Source organism: Papio anubis, chromosome 4 (assembly GCF_008728515.1).
Source record: "Papio anubis isolate 15944 chromosome 4, Panubis1.0, whole genome shotgun sequence".
Taxonomy (NCBI): Eukaryota; Metazoa; Chordata; class Mammalia; order Primates; family Cercopithecidae; genus Papio; species Papio anubis.
Window position 1 is genome coordinate 109575430 of NC_044979.1, and position 24331 is coordinate 109599760.

Here is a 24331-nt window from a genome sequence, read left to right on the forward strand (position 1 = left end):
GGGGTTTCACCATGTTAGTCAGGATGATCTCGATCTCCTGACCTCGTGATCCGCCGGCCTCGGCCTCCCAAAGTGCTGGGATTACAGGCATGAACCACCGCGCCCTGCTGCCTGTTGTCATTATTAATACTACCCCGTTCACTCTCCAAAGTGCCCCAGTTTGAGTGATAAATTATTTGATCTCCTTGTTCAGAATCCTTTCTGCTATTCTCTCAACAGTTTGCAAGATTTGGCAGCCAAGATTTGGAGAGCAAGGTTCCAGGGACAGGACACTGGTTCCTAAAAAGGTAAAAGGAAGGGGGAGTGCAGGAAGGGTCTCAAGCATTCAACGCAGTGTGGGAAAGACCCAGGAGGCAATAATGCCTGCTCTGGTTCTCTTCCACCTTCATGGTCACCCTCATTTGTTGAGCTCCTGCATTGCCTCTCTAGGTAGCAGGAATCCAGATACATAAAAGGCAGTGCACTGATCTCGGCCTGTGATTAGGAGGAAATCGAAAATTCATCCCACCTAAGGAACATTTACTGATGCTCTGCCTGGGGCTAGGAATCTAATAAGGACTTTAGAGAGTAAATAAAGAATTATAATAGAGTGAGGGAATGCTGTGAGGTAAGCTGAAGGTGTCACAGGAGCCCAAAGGAAGACCTTGCTCGCTTCCTGTAAAGAGGTAGGATGGGTAATTGGAAAGATGTCACCAAGGAGATTTGTGAGCCTGGCTCTGCAGACAAGACAAGGTATCAGGTATCTCCAAGTGGGGGCGGGGAATTCTCAGCTTTCAAGAGCCAAACAGCCATGATTAGAAGCATGTGTTAGCCAGCAGCAGAGATCCAGGCAGGCAGATGAGGATGATGAATTACTTCCCCAAGGGTGGGGCTGGTGCTCCTTCAAGCCCTCCCTCTTAGGGCCAGCTTGTGCCAAGACCTGAGTGGGGGTTGGAGCTGAAGGTCAGCAGCAACCATATGGCCTGCAGAAGAGAAGGGGTAGGGCTGAGTCAGATACACATTTATCTGATATCAGATCAATTTTCCGGGGGGGCAGCGTGGAAATAAGGGCACAGTGTGTCAAGGCAGAGAAGCAGAAAACATAGGCAGGCCCCCAAAGCACTGGTTTATGCCTGACCACAGGGAAAGGTTTAGAAACAGGCCCTCTCTAGTCCACTCCTCCACCCCACTCCACCCACCATGATTTCTCCAGTGGCTGGCTCCACTTGGCAGTATGCCCCGAGGATCTGGATGCTGAGGATGACTTAGGTTCCAGGGTCTGGCCAAGGTAACCCAACACTTCAGCCTACATCTTCAGCATCACTGGGCAGGTTATTAAACACAAGATGGTAGGCCCACCCCTGAGTCTCTGATTCAGCAGGTCTGGAAGGGGGGCCCCCCAAATTATGCTTTAACAAGTTCCAGGTGATTCTAGTCCAGGTACCATGTTTTGAGAACCACCAAGGTAATCCGGGTCTGGTATCCTTGTTAACCAGGGGCCCTGGAGATGCTGCCTGGGGCTAAGACAAGGGCACTGGATTTGAAAGCTGAGGGCTCTGGTTGTGGGCTGGCTCAGGCTTCTCGGTTGCCACATGTATAAAAGGGTAATTCTGCATCTTAAATAAGACCTTAGAGGTGAAAGGCCTTTGTCAACTGAGAGGTGAAATTTGATGTCAGTTTTTTCACATGCAAATCTAGGGCTGTAAAGTTTGCTCCTTTCTCCTAGAATAATTACGGCTGTGGTCTGAGGACCACACCTATATCAGGATCCTCTGGGAAGCTTCCTAGAATGCAGACTTTGCAGCTCTAAATCTTGATGTGGGTCCCATCATCACATTTACATTTTCAACACATCTTCAGTGATTCTTCTGCACCCCAAGGAATTTGAAAACCACTTGCTTACACTGGGGCGGTAAAGAGGGATGGAAAAAAGCTGTTCTTCCGTTTTCTGATTTGCTGTTGGGCCAGGAAGATCCCCCGCCCTCGTCCTGAAGTTTCCTTGCTGCCAGCATCCTTTGGGAACCTCTCCTCTCAGGAAGTCTGCGTGTCTGCCCCCTCATTTTCCTCCTGGCTCCCAGCTGCATGCAGGCGCCACCTCCTGGCAACATAGTTCTTTCACTCTTTTTCTCCTGTTGTGTTAATCAGATCCTCCCCACATTAAGCATTTAGAAAAAGAGCCTTTGTAATGTCAGAAAGAAATGTGATTCTCTTACATTTGAGGGGTTTCTATGCCTCCTTAAATGTCTTCACTTCTTGCGATTTTACTATTCCATTCTCTAAAAAACAACAATTAATAAATATATGTACTTTTAATTCTTAGTTTTAATTTTTTTTTTTTTTTCCAGACAGAGTCTCCCTCGGTTGCCCAGGCTAGAGTGTAGTGGCGTGATCTCAGCTCACTGCAACCTCCGCCTCCCAGCGTGCACCACCATGCACAGTTAGGTTTTTGTTTTTGTTTTTTTTTTGTATTTTTAGTAGAGACGGGGTTTCACCATGTTGGCCAGGCTGGTCTCAAACTCCTGACCACAGGTGATCTGCCTGTCTCGGCCTCCCAAAGTGCTGGGACTACAGGTATGAGCCAGCATGCTTGGCTTTAGTTTTAATTTTTAATACAGTAAATATCAACAGATACATCTCACATAAACAAAAACATTTTGGGGCTATGTGTGTGTGTGTATTTTTTAATTCTAAGTGCTGACCTTAAATAATTCTCCTCTGGGCCAGATGTGGTGGCTCACGCCTGTAATTCCAACACTTTGGGAGGCTGAAGCAAGAGGATCATTGGAGGCCAGGAGCTTGAGACCAGCCTGGGCAAGACCCAGTTTCCACACACACACAAAAGAAAAAATTAGTCTGGCATGGTGGCAAGCACCTGTGGTCCCAGCTATTTGAGAGGCTGAAGAGGGAGGATCACTTGAGCACAGGACATGAAGGCTGCAGTGAGCTATGATCACACCACTGCACTCCAGCCTGGGTGACAGAGTGAGACCCTGTCTCTAAAAACAACAACAATAATAGTCCTCTGTATATTTTAAGAGAACAAAGAGATTCTAAGACCAAAGAGTTTGCGAGTCACTGACTTACATATTTATAAAATGGAAACAAAAGTCTCACACTACAATAGTCATCCTTATATCATATGATGCACCCTGAGGCTTTCCTTTCTATTCCCTTTTATTTCATCCGTTTAAAAGTACTGGTCCTGGCCATGAAAAGTTCATTTGCGACAGCTTAAAAAGCAATCAACCAAAGTATGGGAACACTATGTAATTTTCTGGGGTCCACTTTTTATTTAAGTTAAATGTTGTTATTTAAATTTAAAAAGTGCCTAAGGCCACATTAGCTTTAGGATCATGTTCTTTCTTCTAAACAGAGCTGAATTTACCATGCAGTCAGTGAAGCTCAGGTTCAAGGCTCCTGACTTTCACAGGCCCCTCCTGGACCCTCTACCTATTTTTTACCTATAATTTGGCATTCTTTTCTAAAAGATCTGTATCTGTAATCTGTATAAAGTTCAAGCCCCACAAAAACCAGATCCACACTTGCTACTAAACCATATTTTTTCTGTATATAAGCTGGAATGTATTAAAATAATGTAGTTTTTGCTTGCTTTTCTAATTAGAAACAATGGTAGTTAATAGTCAATTTTTTTTCTCATTGAAAAGAGCTACTGGTTTGCATTAGGTCTCTTTGGTTGAGGAAAGAAACCCACGAGTTAGTTATATTTCAAGGAAAAGGGAGCTGACTTTAAGGACACGTGTACGCTGGAACTACAGAATCATCCAGAACCAGTCTATTCCTTTCCCCCAGTGGTCACAGGCTCTCTTGCTCACAGCCTCTCTGCTGCTTTCTTGTGAATCTGTCCACTCTGTCCTCCTCCCTTTATGGCTAAGCCTCTTCATACTCACGCATTGCACATGGCCCACAGGAGCCTTTTGCTGGCTCTCATGGCAAAATAGCCCAGTCTCCCTCTATTTCCTAACTACCAGTTCCTCAATGAGGAATTTGGCCCAGCTCAGGTTTCTAAGACATGCCACATCATAGATTGTTGGTCAATCTGACATGGGCCATGCTTGGATCAAGTGCCCAATAAGCCACAGCTATGGAGAACAGGGTGGTGTGGTACCAACCTTAGTCTGTAGACAGGGCCTTATCCCTTAGAAGGGAGTAGTCAGCAACAAGCTCAGCAAACCATCAAACTGATCTGAATTCAAACTTTGAGTTTCTGTTCCATATATTTAGTTGGATTTAATATTAATTTATTTTTTTTTCAAGAACCAGTCTCACTATGTTGCCCAGGCTGGAGTGCAGTGGCTATTCACAGGCACCATCATAGCTCACTGCAGCCTTGAACTCCTGGGCTCAAATGATCCTCCTACCTCAGTCTCCAGGGCTGGGACTACAGATGTGTGGGCCATCACATCTGGCCTGGTGGTTTCCACTTAAAAACTTATCTCTTTTTTGCTTTAATTTTCTTATTTTTTAATTAATTATTTTTTATAGAGAGACAGGGTCTTGCTATATTGCCCAGGCTGGTCTCAAACTCCTGGGCTCAAGTGATCCTCCCACTCAGCCTCCCAAAGTGCTAGGATTACAGGCATGAGACACCACACCAGGCCAGAACCTATTTTTCCCTCTCTTTTTCTTTTTAATATATGTAGAGACAAGGGCTTGCTATGTTGCCCAGGCTGGTCTCGAACTCCTGTACTCAAGTGATTCTTACGCCTCGGCCTCCCACAGTGCTGGGATTACAAGCATGAGCCACCGTGCCCAGCTTGCCAAAACCTATTTCTTTTGGGGCATATTGGTCTTTCTACTGCCTGCCTTTCAGATTTCTTGCTAATCACTGGAAATTTGATGCAAGTCAAGGATTTTAAAGAAATATGTGCTGCTTTGTCACTCTAAAAGAATGAATAAGAAAAAAAATCAATAGTACATGCAAATACGAAGCTTATTATGATATATTTAGCTGCTGGAGAGCTTAAGTTTAATCTTGGCCTTTAACTTATGAGGAGGATGCACAAACTCACTGTGTGAGTCATTTCCAAAATGTCTCCAATTCTTTTGTCCCTTGGTGACATCATAGGATTCTCTGAAAGCTTGGCATGATGTACACCACTCCACATATCACACACAAGCAAGCCTAGGATGGACCTGGCACTATTATGTTTTATAGCTGATCTCAGGCAAATTTTTCAGGTATCACCCCCACCTTGAAAGTAGGCAATATAAGATTGCTACAGCCCACTTTTCCTCTGTAGCAGCCAACCCTGTGGGGCAGTGGCTCTTTAAGTGTGCTTCTAGGGTCCTCAGCATCTGAACCACCTTGGAACTTACTAGGAATGCAAATTCTCTGGTTTTCCCCCAGATCTACTGAATCAGAAACTCTGGGAGAATGGTCTAGCAATTTGGCTTAACAAGTCCTCCAGGCTATTCTGATGCAGGCAAGGGTTTGAGTACCATCATTTAGGGCTTGCTTTTCAAAGTGTTAGGGTATGCAACATACACCCAATACTTGATGGGATTACAAGAGTCTCTAGCCTGCACTATGAAACTCACGTCCATGCCTTTATTCAGGTTATTCCTCTAACTAGAATACTCTTTCTCCAACAGACTCACCTGTTGGGATCTTGTCCATTTTTTTCCAAAGCCAAACCAGTCCAAAACCTACTTCCTCTAAAATGTTTCTCCTAATCTGCCCATCTCTCTGGAACATGGTATCTGTCTTTCAAAGGGTGCTCAATATAGAACAGGCTGTTATCTAGAAAGTCAGAAGTTGGAAAGTTAGGTAAAAATCATTTGGAATGAGTGTAGTGGGCTGTCTTCCATAATGACTACTAATTGATGCTTCAGGATGGACCTTTCCTTTGTTCTCTATCATCAAGTCATGCATGTTCCTGATCCAGGCTGGAATTGCTGCCTCCCCTGGAATGTGTTTCCTTGAGATCAAGAATCAGCAAACTATGGTCCGTGGGTCAAATGCAACCCACAGGCTATTTTGTACAGCTTCTGAGCTCACAATATTTTTTACAGTTTTTAATGGTTGGGGAAAAGAAAGAAAAATAATATTTTGTGATACGTGAAAATTACATGAAATTCAAATTCTACCACTCATAAATAAGAGATCATTGGAACACAGCCACACTTATTTATGTTGTCTGTGTCTGGCTTCCTGCTACGAGGACGGAGTTGAGTAACTGCGACAGAGATTGTATGGCCAACAAAGCCAAAAATGTTTACTGTCTGGCTCCTTGCAGAAAAAGTTTGCCAACCCCCACTCTAGGTGACCTCATGTTTCACTCCCTCACTTCGTTCAGGTCTCGATCAAATGTCACCATGGTGGGGAGAGGTCTTCCCTGATCTTCCTACCTAAACAGAACATGTTCCCCCCACCTGCTCTTTGCACTGTTATGTTATATTGCATGATTTTTCTTTGTGGCACTTATCCTCAGCTGATGTTATAGAGATATTTGTTTATTATGTGTCTCTCCTCATAAGATCCAGCTTCATGAAATCAGGGCCTTTGTTTTGGCTCATCTCCTTTTTTTTCTTTTTTAATTTTAATGGGAACCTAGAGAAAATACTCCTTTTAAAAAATATATATTTTTATTTATTTAGTTTTTGAAACAGGGTCTCAGTCGGTCACCCAGGCTGGAGTACAGTAGTGCGATCACAGCTCACTTTAGCCTTCACCTCCTAGGCTCAGATGATCCTCCAACCTCAGCCTCCTGAGTAGCTGGGACTACAGGTGTGCACCACCACGGCCAGCCAATTTTGTATTTTTGGTAGAGACAGATTTTTGCTATGTTGCCCAGGCTGATCTCAAACTCCTGAGCTCAAGGGATCCATCCACCCTCCTCAGTCTCCCAAATTGCTGGGATTACAGGCATGAGCAACCACACCTAGCCAATGTTTTGGCTCATTTCCACATGCTCACAGGCTCTCAGTAAACATTCCAATGAATGAATGAATGAATATTCTCTAATAAGAGTATTTCTAAGACCTTCTCTAGTGGTTAAATTATTTTACTTTGATTTGGTGAGGGACAAGGAGCTGATTGAGTGTACTATCTAGACTAAGTTACATTAACAGAGATAGAGTTATTGTTTGCCTTTTACAAAATAATGAATATGCATTGTGAAATATTTCTTAATTAAAAGACCTGGAGGCCAAGCATTCAGACTTAGAGGCCATAAATCAAAAATCATTCTTCTGCCAGGCGAGGTGACTCATGCCTGTAATCCCAGCACTTTGGGAGATTGAAGCGGGTGGATCACTTGGGGTCAGTAGTTCAAGACCATCCTGGCTAACATAGTGAAACCCCACCTCGACTAAAAATACAAAAATTAGCTAAGCCTGGTGGTGGGCGCCTATAATACCAGCTACTCGGGGGGCAGAAGGGGAGAATTGCGTGAACCTGGGAGGAGGAAGTTGCAGTAAGCCAAGATTGCGCCATTGAACGCCAACCAGGGCAACAGAGAGAGACTCCATCTCAAAAAACAAAAACAAAAAAAAAAACAAAAAAATTTTTTTCTTCTGTTTTTCAATGAGAGCATCCAGAGTTGCCAATTGGAATGCGGAAAATTGATTTTGACTGTTTGTTTTTTAAGAGAGCTTAGGGACTATTTTGTCCCATTCTGTTTCTGTTTTATTTCAAAATTCTTCTACATTTTAGTCCAATTTTATATATATAGAATGTAGGCAAAATATGGGTTCCAAGACATAATTGCTATTTACTTTGGGGCAGGGAGTTTTCTGGAAAAGTAGCCAGCGTCACTCAAAATCCTCTAATGACTTTCTCATACCCTCCCATTTCAAAGTCAGATGAGTTGTTTTTAAAGGAATAATTCATCTTCCTCTCCCCTCTTTTCTTTTATAAAGATTTGTCTTTCATAGTTTGTCCGTACAAGACTTTTAAAGAAACGGGCTTGAGTTTACCTTGTGCTGAGTGAACAGAGCACCTTTACTAGGAATATGCCTTCTTTCACCTGTAGCAAACAAAACAGAAGAATGTATCTGAGGGACTGGTTCTATTACCACATTAAGGAAATTTATGCAAATGACTTTTATCTGGAAGAATCTAAATTATAATTTTACCAAGTTATGGTAGTTCTCTCAGGAAAACTCTCCTTTTGGGATTGTCAATATGGGGAGAATTATGACTTTTGTATTAAATCCTGAAGTATTTGCGGTGGCTCACACCCATAATCGTAGCATTTTGGGAGCCTGAGGCGGGCAGATCACCTGAGGTCAGGAGTTCGAGAGCACTTTGGCCAACATGGCAAAACCCCGTCTCTATTAAAAGTACAAAAACTAGCGGGGCATGGTGGCGTGTGCCTGTAATCCCAGCTACTCAGGAGGCTGAGACAGGAGAATCGCTTAAACCTTGCAGTGAGCCAAGATCGCACCACTGCACTCTAGCCTGGGCGACAGAGTAAGACTCTGTCTCAAAAATAAGTAAATAAATAAATAAATAAATTCTGAAGTATTTTTCTTGGATATCATAGTCTAAGCCCCACAAAGTATAAGTGGCGTGGCTGAGGTTACAGCTAGATGAAGATTCAGGGGTCCTGTCTCCACCAACAAGGCTCATTCCACCTCCCCTCGTACTTCAATACCTCCCTGCACTTTCCCAGTTTCAACTCACAGAAGGGAAAGCTTCCGGCAGGCCAGCACTGGGCCTCTTTTTGTTTAATAGTTGCCTAGTTGTCGAGTAAGGATGGAGACAGACTGAAATCATTAAGTGGGATTTCTGTTTTTAGACATTTGTGGTTCTGCTGAATAGAAAATTTAAAAAGAGTGCATTCCTGCCTCAAGGAATGGTAGGACTTTCTGAGGCTTAATGACTAAGGTAAACAAACGTGTGCTTCAAAGTACACTGAGCACTTAGGTTCAGTGAATGCTTTCTTTTTTTTTTTTTTTTTTTTTTTTTGAGACTGAGTCTGGCTCTGTCGCCTAGGCTGGAGTGCAGTGGCCGGATCTCAGCTCACTGCAAGCTCCGCCTCCCGGGGTTCATGCTTTTCCCCTGCCTCACCCTCCGGAGTAGCTGGGACCACAGGCGCCCGCCACCTCGCCCGGCTAGTTTTTTTTTTTGTATTTTTTAGTAGAGACGGGGTTTCACCGTGTTAGCCAGGATGGTCTCGATCTCCTGACCTTGTGATCCGCCCGTCTCAGCCTCCCAAAGTGCTGGGATTACAGGCTTGAGCCACCGCGCCCGGCCGTGAATGCTTTCTTAAATACACTTTTGATCTAATGTAAGAAATCAGTTTGTCCTGGTGCAGACATATCTGGGAGCATTAATTCTCCTGGGCTTAAACAAACTGCCCCAGAAGACAGTGCTGACAGCAGGAGACCCTGACTGGCCTCAAATCTGTTAAGATGGCAATCGATCATTTAGAAGCTTTACAACCAGGAGAAAAATGAGCGTGAGAGGAAATGTGAAACGATGACACATCATCACTCTCCACTAGAGCCCTCCAGTTTCTGAGAAAGATGGAAACTCCCTCATTGGAAAAGGCAGAAAAATAAACATGCTAACAATGAAAATTCTTAAGACTTTTTAAAAAAGAGAAACTGAGAGGAAAAATCATATCTAAGTTCTTCTAGAAAGATCATAATTTCAGAAAACTTATTGTTTGGAACAAAAACCTGGGTTTAAGATTATTTTATTTACTTGAGCACATTTAGTACATTTCAAGTGTCTGCCTTAGTACAGACTTTTCAGAAGTGGGATAAATGTACAATTTCCTGCTACCTAGAACTGCTGTGAGAATTAACTAAATTAAAAACCAAAAAATCATAGGCAGTAGATAGACTGAAGTCTTTCTCTTAAGAGTTGTACTATGGCTGGGTACAGTGGCTCATGCCTGTAATTTCAGCACTTTGGGAGGCTGAGGCGGGAGGATTACTTGAGCCCAGCAGTTCAAGACCAGGCAGGGCAACATGGCAAAACCACAACTCTACAAAAAAAAAAATTAGCTGGGCATGCTGGTGCATGCTTGTAGTCCCAGCTACTAGGGAGGCTGAGGTGGGAGGATCACCTGAACCTGGAGAAGTTGAGGTTACAGTAAGCCATGATCTCACCACTGCCCTCCAGCCTGCTGGGCAACAGAGTGAGACCCTGCCTCAAATGAAAAAAAAAAGTCGTGCTATGAATTAAAAAAAAGAAACTAAAATATTTACTGCGTGAAAGTGAAAGAATTAGGTTGGAGTCTGCCTGTGCTCTAGTTCGAATTTCACTGTCTCTCTTTAGCCAAGCATCAGAGGCATTTGTTGTTTTGTTGTATAGATGCATGTTGGGCATCCATGAACCACTTTATTGGATATTGGTGGTGGTTGTTTTCATTCAGCTCTATTCTGTAGAAACAGTACCCCAATTTTCCTTTGGGGAATCACCCTCCCTGTCTGACCTCACTTGCTTCAGGTGAACCTAAATCCATCCACGGGCTCCTAGGGAGTAGAAAGTGAGTGAGGCTAAGTTCATCAGCAAACCTCTTTCCCCATAGTCATTGGTTCAGGAGAAAATGCATGACTCAAATTAAACCCAATCAGAGTATTAAAAACTTAATTGTTGGTGGGAAATGCCAAATGCCCCTTATGGAGGGGAATCCAGCAATCTCTAAAGAGAAACGATAATAGAATGCAATTAATAATCTGTGGTTTTCTTTTCCTATAAAAGATATTATTCAGACAGTGGGTGAAATTTAACATATGTAGATTAGTTGATATTATTGTATCATGTTGAGTTTAATAATTTTTATTGTGGTTAATGTTCTTACTTTAGGTAACACTGAAGTATTTAGATATGTAGGGTCATCATGTCTGCAACTCATTTGCCCATGGTTCAGAAACAATTACATTACACACACACACACACACACACACACACACACACACACACACAACAGATAATACATATAGAAAGTAGGAGGGCAAGAGAAAGAATGACAAAGCAAATGGGCTAAAAATTTAATAACTGGGGAACTTGAGTAAAGGGTATGTAGCAATTCTTTATACTGTTCCCAAAACTCTTCCATAAATCTTTATTATGTTATAAACCCAGAAAATCTGAGATAGGTCTCAGTTAATTTAGAAAGTTTATTTTGCCAAGTTTGAGGATGCACCCATGACACAGCCTCAGAAGTCCTGATGACATGTGCCCAAGGTGATCAGGGCACAGCTTGGTTTTATATATTTTAGGGAGACATGAGACTTCAATCAATATATGTAAGAAGTACATTGGTTCAATCTGGAAAGACGGGAAAACTCGAAGCAAAGGGAGGAAAAACAGGAAGTGGCTTCCAAGTCACAGATAGGTGAGAGACAAAGGTTTCTTTCTTTTGAGTTTCTGATTAGCCTTTCCAAAAGAAGCTATAAGATATGCATTTATCTCAATAAACAGAGGGATAACATTCAATAGAATGGGAGGAAGGTTTGCCCTAAGCAGTTCCCAGCTGCTTTTTTCCCTTTAGCTTAGTGACTTTGGGGGCCCAAGATATTTTTCTTTCACATTCCCCCCTTTTCTTTTTAAAAATATTTTGGAGAAAGTGTTTTAGAAGAAAATGAGCCTCTGGTCCTAGGATTTGTTTGATCTCTCATGGCTAGGATGATTTATTCCTGTAAGGTAGATCCAAAGTTATTAGGAAAGCTCATTTTTAGAAGGTTGTGAAGTCTCATGACCTACACAGAAAAAATAGGGGGAGGAAGGGAGAAAAAAAAAATAAACAAAAGAACAATCCTGAAAATCGATATAGGCCACATTACTCTGAAGTCTATACATCTGTAGGCAGGTATGAAAGTGGCTTATATATGTCAATAGGTTGCTGTTATTTTCTTCTGAAGTTTAAGTTGTCTAGTTTCAGTTCACAGGACTTTACAAAAGCACAGCTTAGTTTTCAGTGACTCCAAATTAAGAAACATGTGGGAAAAAAAACATGAAAAAATTGAAAACATTATTTTGAGACTTATAGCCAAGAAAAAATTAGAATTCTTTCCAAACTGTAGAAAATACTAAAAATTTTAAAACATTGGCCAAGACTAGAATCTAACAACAGGTGTACTATAGTTTTTGAAACATAATTTTTCTCACTTCAGTTTTTCATTTTTGCTGAAGACAATTCATGGTAGGACTGCCTTACTTTATTATACTTGGCCTAATTATTTGTATGCAGTGCAGCAATAATAATTATTTTTTACATAGGTTTTTAAATTGGCTTCGATGGAACTTTGTTGCCTAGAAGGAATCTCAGATAAGACTTTTTTAAACCTGAGCCCAGTCAAGGATTTGTGCCATCAAATACCTATGAGTTTGATGAATTTCCTCTCCTCTTGAGGTTCTAAGATAAACCTGGGACTTCTGGGCCTGTCAGAAAGTGACATTCTTTAGTTACTACAGATCAGAAACCCTGTACAGGGACTGTGTACACAAAATATGAGACCAGTTTTTCCAAGATCGTTCTTGGCTCCGTAAGTCAAGTTTGATTCTTTAAAGGAAAGTACACCATTCCAGTCAAATCCTAGGTAAAATAACCAGTTTCTCCAATTGTGTCCTGTTACAAATGAAAATAGATTCTTACTGCACTTATGCAAATAACTGTATTGCCATAAGTTAAGAATACTCACAAATGGTTCCCAAATACTGGAGAAATCAGGTAGAGAGAAACAAATATGCTCTAAATTTTGTTCATAGGAATATACTAAATTGTTAAAGGCTGTCAATGGCTCAAAAGAAAAGTTCCAAGACTCTGAAAAACAAAACAAAGGATCAACAACATTTTAAGCAAAAAGTCAAAAAGATTAGTTCAGTCCATGCAGTTCTTCCCTATTCTGCTTATACTCATGAACATTTAGCTTTCAATGAGTCCTGAAAGTTTTTCCTCTATTCTGATGTCACAATCTCCAAAGTTATCAGAAACCTCCATTCAAGAGCACCTGTTAGAGTTTTATAGCTGATTATAAAACCACCTTCTAAAGAGGACCAAAACAAGACAACAATTGTCTGTGGATGACAAAAATTTTAGGGCAGCCATAATCAAAGACACAATTGACAAGGAAATTTGTTACCTCTGTGGCACACAATAATTTTAACATAAGAATTATGATTATCACTGATAATGTACACTAAGTCATATCAGAATTATAGGAGTTTCCCATAATTTTGGAACACATACCAATAACATATTTATACAAATACAACCCAAAGAAAACCAAACACCATTTCATATTTGACAATGTTTCCTGTATTATTTTTATATCAAATAAGCCAAATTATGTCATTTTTGGATTTTAGAGACTCTACTATCTTAAAGGATTAATTAAGTCAGAAAAAGACATAATTTATAATTTGATGTTGGAAAGTTTGTCAAATATAAAAGGTTTAAAATACTTGATATAACGAAATAGGATTACAGGTCATTGTAAATTCATTCACTTAACCAAAGTGGTATGATTTGGCTGTGCCACCTCCCATGTATTGTGGGAGGGACCTGGTGGTAGGTAAATGAGTCATGGGGGCAGGTCTTTCCAATGCTGTTCTCATGACAGTGAATAAGTCTCACAATATCTGATGGTTTTAAAAATGGGAGATTCCCTGCACAAGCTCTTTTCTCTTGTTTGCTGCCACATGAGATGTGCCTTTCGCCTTCCACCATGATTGTGAGGCCTCCCCAGCCACATGGAACTCTAAGTCCAATAAACCTCTTTCTTTTGTGAATGTCCCAGTCTTGGGTATGTCTTTATCAGCAGTGTGAAAATGGACAAATACACAAAGTGATAACTCAAGGATTTCAAAAAAACAGTGAAAGCCTTCATTCTATGAGAGAGGAGACTTAATTTTCCAAACAAGAAGCTCTAATAAAAACAGCATGAAGCCAATTAAATTTGTTTTTTAAAATTTTGTAAACAAGCTATAAAATTTTAGTCTTGATCATATGATATAACTTCCATAAGCCTTTTATAACCTTTATTAAGGAGTTGGTTAATGCTTTAAGAAAACCTTGTTTATCTGACAGAGGGGTCCATATGTTGGTCTTGCATCAGTGTGCATTTGGCATTAATGATTAATTTATAGAGAAACTGAACTTATTTTATCTCTTAAAATCGGTCCTTAAAATCTCACCTGTCCACTTCTTCTGCAATGGTCCCTGGGTCTTGAGGAGTTAATGGCTTTAATTTCTGGCCCTGTGTTAGGAATGCAGTTTATTTTTATTGGCACCTTCTACGGGCCTCAAGATGAGGTTTTAATTTCTGTCAGTGTTTAAGATTTAGCAGGACTTGACATCCTTTTACACCCAGGAGGTTACATACTGTAACATAATGTTACAAAAACTTTAAAAACGCATACAGGAAGATACATGGGTGTAATAACATTAATTAAAAAATTTTTTACCTCATTTTTTCCCTGACCAAACCAAAACTTAATAATAATATGACAACTTGATTATATAAAAGTTTTTTGAGTTTTTTAACATATATATAAATCCTCTTATTGTGACTTACACCAACCATTCATGACATGCTTGGACTTTCTGGTTTGTCCTGAACATCCCTTCTTCTTAAACAACCATTTAATTTTAGGATTAAATTTACCATATAAGATTTTTTCTTATATAAAATTATTTAAGTTATTTCTCTTTAAGCTTTTACCTTGTTTTATACCTTTAAAGAAGCTTTGAATGAGACAAAACTTGTTCGCCTTTTAAAGAAAGGACACACTTTTTTTTTTTTTTAGCAATAATGTTTTCCTACAATATGTAGTTATTTGAAAACACCCAAATAATGAAACATCTATTATTTAATTTAATGTAACTTTATTTTTTTATTTTTATTTATTTTTTGAGACAGAGTCTTGCTCTGTCACCCAAGCTGGAGTGCAGTGGTGCAATCTCAGCTCAGTGCAATCTCTGCCTCCCGGGTTCAAACGATTTTCCTACCTCAGCCTCCAGAGTAGCTATGATTACAAGCATGTGCCACCACACCTGGCTAATTTTTGTATTTTTAGTAGAGATGGAATTTTGCCATGTTGGTCAGGCTGGTCTTGAAGTCCTGATCTCAAGTAATCTACTCACCTCAGCCTCTCAAAGTGCTGGGATTACAGAGGTGAGCCACCATGACTGGCCTAATTTAATATAACTTTAGATTCTAAATTATTAAAGTTTGTTTACAAGTTTTATCCCATTACATTTACCTAATTATTTTAATTGTTCACCTAGCTTATTTATGAAAACTGAGATAGTCATGATTTAAAGTTATGAAACCACCATTGCAAAATTATAACTAAAACAGTGAAAAAAGACATGACCTAACTTGACTCCATCTTGCTTCTAATCTCCAAGCTGTCCTAGTTCATTCCTGGACTTTGGGAGGAACTTAGTTTATAGTTTAGTTTTGAAACAAAGATCATAACAGTCCTTTCACAAAACAGGCCTCCTTACTGCTTGTGAACTAGCCTGCCTAAAGCCACAAAATTAGAAGTTATAGTAATCTTACTCATTTTAAGATGCAGGTATTTTCACTAAACCAATGTCAACGTCCTATTTCTTAAAAATTACACAAGCAGGACAGGCATAGTGGCTCACACTTGTAATCCCAGTGTTTTGGGAGGCTGAGACAGGCACATCACCAGGAGTTTGAGAGCAGCCTGGCCAATATGGTGAGACCCTGTCTCTACTAAAAATACAAAAAAAAAAAAAAAAAAAAATAGCCTGGTGTGGTGGTGGGCACGCTAGTCCCAGCTACTCTGGAGGCTGAGGCAGGAGAATCACTTGAGCCCAGGAGGCGGAGGTTGCAGTGAGCTGAGATTGCACCACTGAACTCCAGCCTGGGTGACACAGCAAGACTTCATCTTTAAAAAAAAAATTACACAAGCAAAGATCATTCTGTTTTGGGCTGGGTTCATAGTTTTGTAACCCTTATGTCAAATTTTGACACCTTATAGTATTTGGCAGAGATAACTATGAAATTGCTTGATTAACACATGTAAAAAAAATATGCTGGCAATTCTAAGATATTTCTAATATAACTTTACCAATAATTTTAAAGCTAGTTTATTTATTAAAGATTTTACTTAAGTTACATAAGCTTGTAAAAGCATTTGACTAGTCTTTTCTTTTTTCCTGATAAAATATTTGATTTAAAAGCTTTTATTTTTCCTTAAGACAATTAATTAGATCTCTTTTATGTATTTGTAGTAGTGAAACATTGTGTATACAACACATAAATACATAGACATATTAGGCATGCTGATGGAAGTATATTTTACAGATTAATAAAGAATGTCCCTTTTTTTTTTTCCTATGTTGGTTTTTCTGATCCAAGATCATGCCACTGTACTTTTTTTGAGGCAGAGTCTTGCTCATCTGCCCAGGCTGGAGTGCAGTGGCATGATCTTGGTTCACTGCAACCACCATCTCCCAGGTTCAAGTGATTCTCCCATTTCAGCCTCCCGAGTAGGTGGGATTACAGGCACCCACCATCATGTCAAGCTAATTTTTGTGTTTTAGTGGAGGTGTGGTTTTACTATGTTGGCCAGGCTTGTCTTGAACTCCTGACCTTAGGTGATCCACCCCCGCTCGGCCTCCCAAAGTGGTAGGATTACAGGCGTGAGCCACTGTGCCCAGATTCTTGATAACTTGCTTTACAAACCTAGAGAGTTGTCAGCTAAATATCCTTAAATTTGCATATTAAAGGAAACAACTCAAGAGAAAATCAAATAGCAAAATTTACATCATAAGGTACAGAGAGAAATAATCTCATGGTGCTGGTGGGAGATGCTTTTATTTTTCTTTGAGCCAAATCAAACATAAAATTATAGAAATTTTACATAGGATTGTATAAGGAGAACAATTTTGTTTAGATAGGGACTATCTATCTTTTAACTGGATCTCTGAGCTCTGGGCAGAGCCCACACTGAAATCTAGGATCTTCAAAAAAAATGGGAGAAACCTATTGCAATAACTATTTTAGTCAAAAAAAAAAAAAAAAGACAAAAATAAAAAAACACAACAAAAAAAACCAGGTGAAAACATAACTCAGTCAACTGTGAAGAAAAAAACTTTTGCTCAAAAAAAGACAAGGTACTAGGTGAGAAAAACATGAAGGCCTTTTAAATACAAACATGCACACACACACACACACATCTTGGATGTTACCCTTTAAATAAACTGACTTTTAACCATTGTGCCCCTTTAAAAAAATCCTTTAAATTTTCATTACCATATTTCAGCTAGGACAAAATGCTGCTTTTTCAGAAGCACAGCCATTGCTCTTTCAGTTTGGTCTGGCTGGCAAAAAGGTGGCCTTGCTATGTAAATTACACCCCTTTAGTAGTCAAAATAAAAAAATCTTTCCTCTTTTTTTTTCTTTTGCTGACCATTTTCTTCCTCCTTCAGAGGCCTTGTTCTCCACAATTTAGAGTTCCTCTTCAGATTTGACCAAGTCGGGACGTGTGTCAGACCCACAATGTATAGCTTGCAGACCTAGCTTTTCAGGGACCATTACCCCTTGAACGAGTTCAGTCCACCTGTGTCGCAGCTACCTGGCACAGTGTGTCAGGGGCTCAAGGTATGGGAAGGGTCAGCTCCTGATATGCTCCTGCCAGCTGAGATTAGATCCTAAGTATATTCTTCTGAGGGGGAAACCTTTTTAGAGCCACTGCACATCTTAAGGAGCATTCCTCCCAGACACATTCACATGATTCTCAGTTGCCTGAGAATGCCCTGAAAGGCTGAGGGGAGCAAGGTGCTCTTATTTCTTTGGAGTGGAAGATTCTACATTCATGAGTTAGAGGGTCTGGAGGGTTCCACGCTCATGAACTAGAGGATTGGTCAAATTTGATAGGGGAAAGGATGAACACACACACACTAAAGAAACCCAATAAGACAGAAACAAACAAAAAAACAGTTAAGCAAAACTAACAATGATCACACAAATTATACAATTTCTGAGTATCAAGATGACAAATTCCTCTTCAAAAGGTTTTAGTTTCCTGTTCCTCTGGTTGTTTGTTTCTCTACTTTCTATAGTTACCCATGCTGAAAGTTGTAAACAACTCTTCCCGCCCTTGCCACGCCCTGACATGCCCTGACAAGCCTAGACATGCCTTGCACCATAATGGATAGCCTTCCCCTTCCAGCCTAGATAGCTGTGTTCAATTTCAAACATTAGCCAATCGGGTCAGTTTAGACTGTGGGGTCCAACCCACAGGAGAAAGGACACAGGAGTAGGAACCAATTGCATTAGGGATAAAAACCCCTGCCCTACCCCACCTGGTGTGCTCTTGCAATCATGACTGGTACAAGCTGCATCCTTCTGTAGAAGTAAATTTGCCTTGCTGAGAAAATTTCTATTTAAGTTCTATTTCTTCTGCATCACCGAAACTTGTTTCTAACAAATTTAGGGGCCCATTTGGGATACCTATTCTTCTCTGGAGAAGGGTCCAGTCCTCTCCTGTGAGGAGCCATGCCCCACTGTCTTCTTGCAGTGGCCTTGGGGGTAAGGAATCGAGACCCAACCAGTGTGACAAATAAATCCAGACTCTCAGCAACACAAGAAGAAACAGAAACAGAGCAACAACTTGGGGGGAAAAGATCATCACATGCCATGGTGACCAGCCAACTCTGTGCACAGAACAAGGTAAGAAATGCCATGGGGGTGACAAAGTATTTCCTTGGTGGTTGGGACATCTTGGAGGTTGAAAGTTGAAAGTGTGTGAATAAGTACTACTGGTGTGTAGAGTGAGAGAGTCCAATCTGCAGTTCCATGGTCACCTCATATGACTTATGGCAGCCTTTTGGCTCCCATCAGGAGTTTATACTGACCCACCAACGTTAAGAGGGACCTGACATTCCCTTCGGGGAAGTAGCCAGAGAGGATGAAATGAAAGGAAAAGAGTGCAAGAAGCCTCCACTGGGGGGATTGAGTCTCTAGAGAAAAGGAAGGCAGCGGCTAGGTGTGGTGGCTCATGCCTGTAATCCCAGCACTTTGGGAGGCTGAGCCAGGCAGATCATCATGTCAGGAGATCAAGACCATCCTGGCTAACACGGTAAAACCCCATCTCTACTAAAAATACAAAAACAAAATTAGCCAGGCGTGGTGGCGGGTGCCTGTAGTCCCATCTACTCGGGAGGCTGAGGCAGGAGAATGGCGTGAACTTGGGAGGTGGAGCTTGCAGTAAGCAGAGATCGTGCTGCTGTACTCCAGCCTGGGTGACAGAGCGAGACTCTGAAAAAAAAAAAAAAAAAGAGACAGAGAGAGAGAAAAGGAAGGCAGGAAATCCCTAATACAAGGGGTTGAGTCTCTAGAAGAAAGTAAAGGTGAGAAATCTCCAGTAGGGGGGATTGAGCCTCACACAAACCTTCAGTAGTGGGGAAGGCAAAAAACTTCCACTAAGGGAAGTAGAGCCTCACCCCAAAACCATTGAGATGGGAGATACCCCAAGTAAGATAAGGAGTGAAAAAGGATAAAGCTAACAGCAATGATATTCCCCTTGAGAGTCTCCTAGGTCTCATGTTAACGTATTGGAAAGACAATGAAAGGACTAAGCGTAAGAAAAAGCAACAAATGATAAAATATTATTGTTTTATTTGGACCCAGGAACCAATCCTTAAACCCTCAGTTTTCTGGCCAAACTTTGGGTCAAATGAGGATTGGATTTGTCAGCTTCTAATAGAACATGTTAATAACAAGAGTCCAGTTTCCCAAGAAGAGATAGATTATGCCTTGTGTTGGTGACAAGGACCTGTTCTTCTCTACTCCCTAAAAGCTCAAAAAGGTAAGCATAAACCAGAGAATGTTTCCTCTAAGGAAACTGAAACTCTTAACCCCAAGCAATCTATGACTTGGGACCCACTAGATCACCTTCCCCCACCAAACATCCCTAACTTTCCTCCCCCTCAAGCAGTTGCTGTCCCAGATCCTTGTCACTCCCCCGTTGCTTCCCCTCCTTACAACCCTCCCTCTTGGGAATCGTCCCAAGAGCCCACTCACTACCAGCCTAAGTACCCTTCCCTAAAGGGACTTTAACATGAAATAGAGCAATGAAAAAAAGATATTCAGAACTTCCCCTTCCCCTCTACCTCAGGGGAATCAGCTCCAGCTCTCTTCCCCTTGAGGGAAGTGCCCCTAGGAGGAGGTGGCATTGGCTTTGTAAATGCTGCTTTAACCAGCTCAGAAGTGCAAAACCTATAAAGAGAGCTTAAGCCACTATTAGATGATTCTTATGGGGTAGCAAACCAAATTGACCAATTACTAGGACTACAGTTACATACTTGGGCTGAGCTAATGTCCATCCTAGGCATCCTCTTCTCAAGGGAAGAAAGAGGCATGATCTGTAGAGCTGCTATGGTAGTCTGAGAATGTGAACACCCTCCTGGCCAAAACGTTCCTGCAGCAGATCAAAAATTCCCCACCAAAGACCCCCAGTGGGACAATAACAATGCAGTCCACTACATATGTAAGACCTTAGGGCAATGATAATAAAAGGGATTAAAGAATCAGTACCCCGAATCCAGAATCTTACCTGAGCATTTGATATACAGCAAGGGCAAGATGAAGGGCCTATAGAATTTTTAGACAGATTAAAGGATCAAATGAGAAAGTATGCTGGTCTAGATCCCGAGATCCTCTTGAATGAGGAATGTTAAAACTTCATTTTGTTACTAACGGTTGGCCAGATATTTCAAAGAAGTTACAAAAGATGGAAAATTGGAAAGACCATCCTGTGGGGGTCTGTCCTGCAGACCCCAGCTCGCATGATGGATGAATAATGTACCCAGACACTGATATTCAGTGAAAGTGCCTCTAGGGATCCGAGTCACTCACAGACACCAAGGAAGGTGCTGTAAGGAGTCAGCAACCACAGCCCCAATTAGCTGTCCCTGTGGGCATTTATTGGGCACAGTTTTAATGAAAAAGGCTTTGAGTCAACACACCTGTGGGTAATTAATCTGGTCGCCCCCACCCCAGGAGATCTATCCTGCCCATAAGTGATCAAAGGTTAGTTGTAGGACCACATGAGTAAACAAGCTCTTTAGATAAACTTCTCCACATTCCTATGTATCTGCGCCCTACGCTCTCTGGCTCCTGAAAAGAGAATCTGGCTGCCTTCAGCCAAACTATCTGAAGCTATGCCAAACTTCCTTGCCTTCCAAGGTTTGCTTCTTTCTATTCCTATAATTTCTTCTGCCAGTCTGACTGATCGCCCACACTGTCCCATGAGTGAACTTCTTAGGAAGGCTCAAAAAGTGTGTGTAAGAAGGGACAAAGAAAAACAAAAGCAGAAGGAAAAAATTCTTCTGTCCACCATACAACAAAGTACTCAGGGGGCCAGAACCTAAAAAGAGCCTAGGCCCCCACTTTCCAGGCCATATGAAGAGCACCAAAAAGCGAAGCCTGGGAACTTAAAATTAGGAAAGGATGGAAGGATCTCTTTGAAGGCTATAATGCTTTGAAAACTGTTGGCAGTGTGGCATGACTGCTTAAAGCAGACAGAAGCTTGTCATTTTACCCCATCCCAGCATGATTGTGAAGCTGGCAAGGAAAGAGGAAGAAGGGCAAGTTCAGATGTAAGCTGGGTAGCTGGGACAGGTTGGTCAAGGGACCACTCTGGAGGACTCTTGTGCCCAGCGTTGTTCACTTCGGCCCAGCCACATGTTTACAGCAGCCAGAGGTCGTGCAAAAGTGTGACTGGCTTTGGTCAGGGCCTTCTAGCACCATCAGCACACTCCCGCCAGTAGCTCAGCTCCTCTCTGCCAGGCCAACTAAGAGTGCTTTGTCCTGGCTGGGACATAGGGGCTGAGAGAGATGGGGGGAGATGTAACACCCATGAATGAAAATACAGATTTAGAGAAGGAACCAGTAAGTAGGAGATAGAAGTTGAATATAAAAACCGATCAGCTAGTATCAAATTTCTGTTAATCCTGGAAGCAGGGGCAAATCTATTAGGAAGAGATTTAACGCTAAAATTAGGCTTAGGTCTTCAAATCAATCATGGAAAATTCCACCCCTCCCTAAACTTGCTTGCCACCGCCGACAAAGAACACATTCATACCAAGATATGGTCAAAAGATGGGAATCGAGGAAAGTTATGGATTCCTCTGATTCATGTTAAATTAAAAACCCCTGTGGAAGTAGTAAAGAGAAAGCAATACCCTATTCCTTTAGAAGGCAGAGAAAATTTAAAACCTATAATTTAAGGTATTCTCTGTGATGGGCTTCTTGAACCCTGTATGTCTCCCTATAACACTCCAATACTGCCTGTAAAGAAGCCAGACAGGTCATACTGGTTAGTGCAAGACCTTAGAGTTATTAATCAGAGAGTCCACACTACACACCCTGTTGTTCCCAATCCTTATACTGTTATCAGTAGGATCCCATACAGCCACGAGTTGTTTACAGTAGTACATTTAAAAGATGCCTTCTGGGCTTGTTTGTTAGCAGAGGACAGCTGGGACCTATTTGCCTTTGAGTGGGAAAACCCTCACTCAATTTCTCAAAAACTATATATTAGTTCTGTCTTCTGGCCTCTCCTTCCTTAGGACTCAAGGCATTCTAGCCCAGACTCCAACTCTTGAATTTCCAGTTCACCACCACTAGCCTAGAGATCATGTCCTCATCAGGAGTTGGAAAGAAGGGATGCTCGAGCCCACTTGGGAAGGACCTTATTTAGTGCTCTTAACAACTGATACAGCAGTTTGGACTGCAGAGAAGGGCTGGACTCATCACACTCAAGTTAAGCAGGCACCACTCTTCCCAGAATCATGGTCCCTTGTTCCAGGACCAACTCTTACCAAGCTAAGGCTAAAGAGGGTTTAACTCTCCTATTCTGTATTTCTTTCCTTCCCCGATCCCATCACTAGTCTCCTTATCATTAATGTAACCAAGTCAAGCTCACCCCAAACTATTTATTACCTTTGATGCTTGCCTTGTTATACCCTGTGGACAGTTGACTTCAGAAAAGTATCTCCATCCTTCCTGGCTTTCCTCACACTGGGCATTTGTTAACCGGGATAAGTTAGTTCGGGAAGAGTTTGATGAAGACTCCAGTATGAACTGGGAATCTTGTTCTCTTAGAGAAGAGCTTCTCTGCCGAAGTTGGTCCAATGTTCTATGAAATACTAAAGAGCAAGGATGAACCAGCCCAACTAGTACTTCCAGTTTCTTAAAACCATATATTCATTTTACAAAAGGAATTACCCCTCCCAATTGTCAGCTGAACCAATGTAATCCAGCACAGATCACCATCTCTGCTCCCCAGAGTTCTTCCCCTTCATTAAGCTGTTTCTATGGTATAGGAGCAGAAGTCTCAGGGAAGGACCCCGCAGGATCCTTTGAAATGCACTTCATTGCTTCCCTACCTCCTGTACCTGCTTCTCCCTCTCCTAAGTTCTCCGCTAACCCAACCTTTTCTCATTATATACTTAATGATAAACCAAAAGTAGCTGTTGTAGAGGTTAAAGATTTAAAACAAATTACAGCAATTGAAACAGGGTATCAGGACACAAATGCTTGGCTGGAATGGACTAAATATTCTGTTCACATGCTAAACAAAAGTGACTGTTAATGCTTGTGTGACAGGCAGGCCAGAGACCCAAATTGTCCCCTTTCCACTCGTGAGGTGGACCTCTCACAGACCAGGCATGAGCTGTATGGTAGCTCTCTTCCAGAACCCCACAGTCTGAGGCGATGAGTCATGCAAGACTCTTTTACTGCTGTTCCCTGAGGTCAAGAGCCCTGCGGGTCAGCCCCCGAGGACCATCCGACCTCCAGCCCCTGATATTAACTTCATCTCATGCCTTTCATGGCCAGGGGACAAGTTAGCATTCCTTGGAGACTTAACAGGGTGCAGTGAAACCAAGCCTTTTCAAGAGCTTACCAATCAGTCTGCCCTTGTTCATCCCTGAGCAAATATATGGTGGTATTGCGGGGGACTATTGCTGGGTACTCTGCCAAGTAACTGGAATGGCACTTACACTCTAATTCAATTGGTTATCCCTTTCACCTTGGCATTTCATCAACCAAGAAAGTTGAAAACAGAATATCGTAAAAAGGGAGATGTCTCATGGATCTTTTGATCCTCATGTTTATATAGATGCTATTGGAATATCACGAGGGGTACCATATGAATTGAAAGCCTGAAATTAAATAGCTGCAGGATTCGAGTCTATATTGTTCTGGTGGTCAACTGCAAACAAGAATGTAGCTTAGACAAATTATATCTTTTATAATCAACAACACTGTGTTAATTATACTAGAGATGCTATTAAAGGAATAGTTGAACAATTAGGCCCTACCAGCCAAATGGCCTGGGAAAATAGAATAGCCCTTGACATGATATTAGCTTAAAAAGGCGGGATTT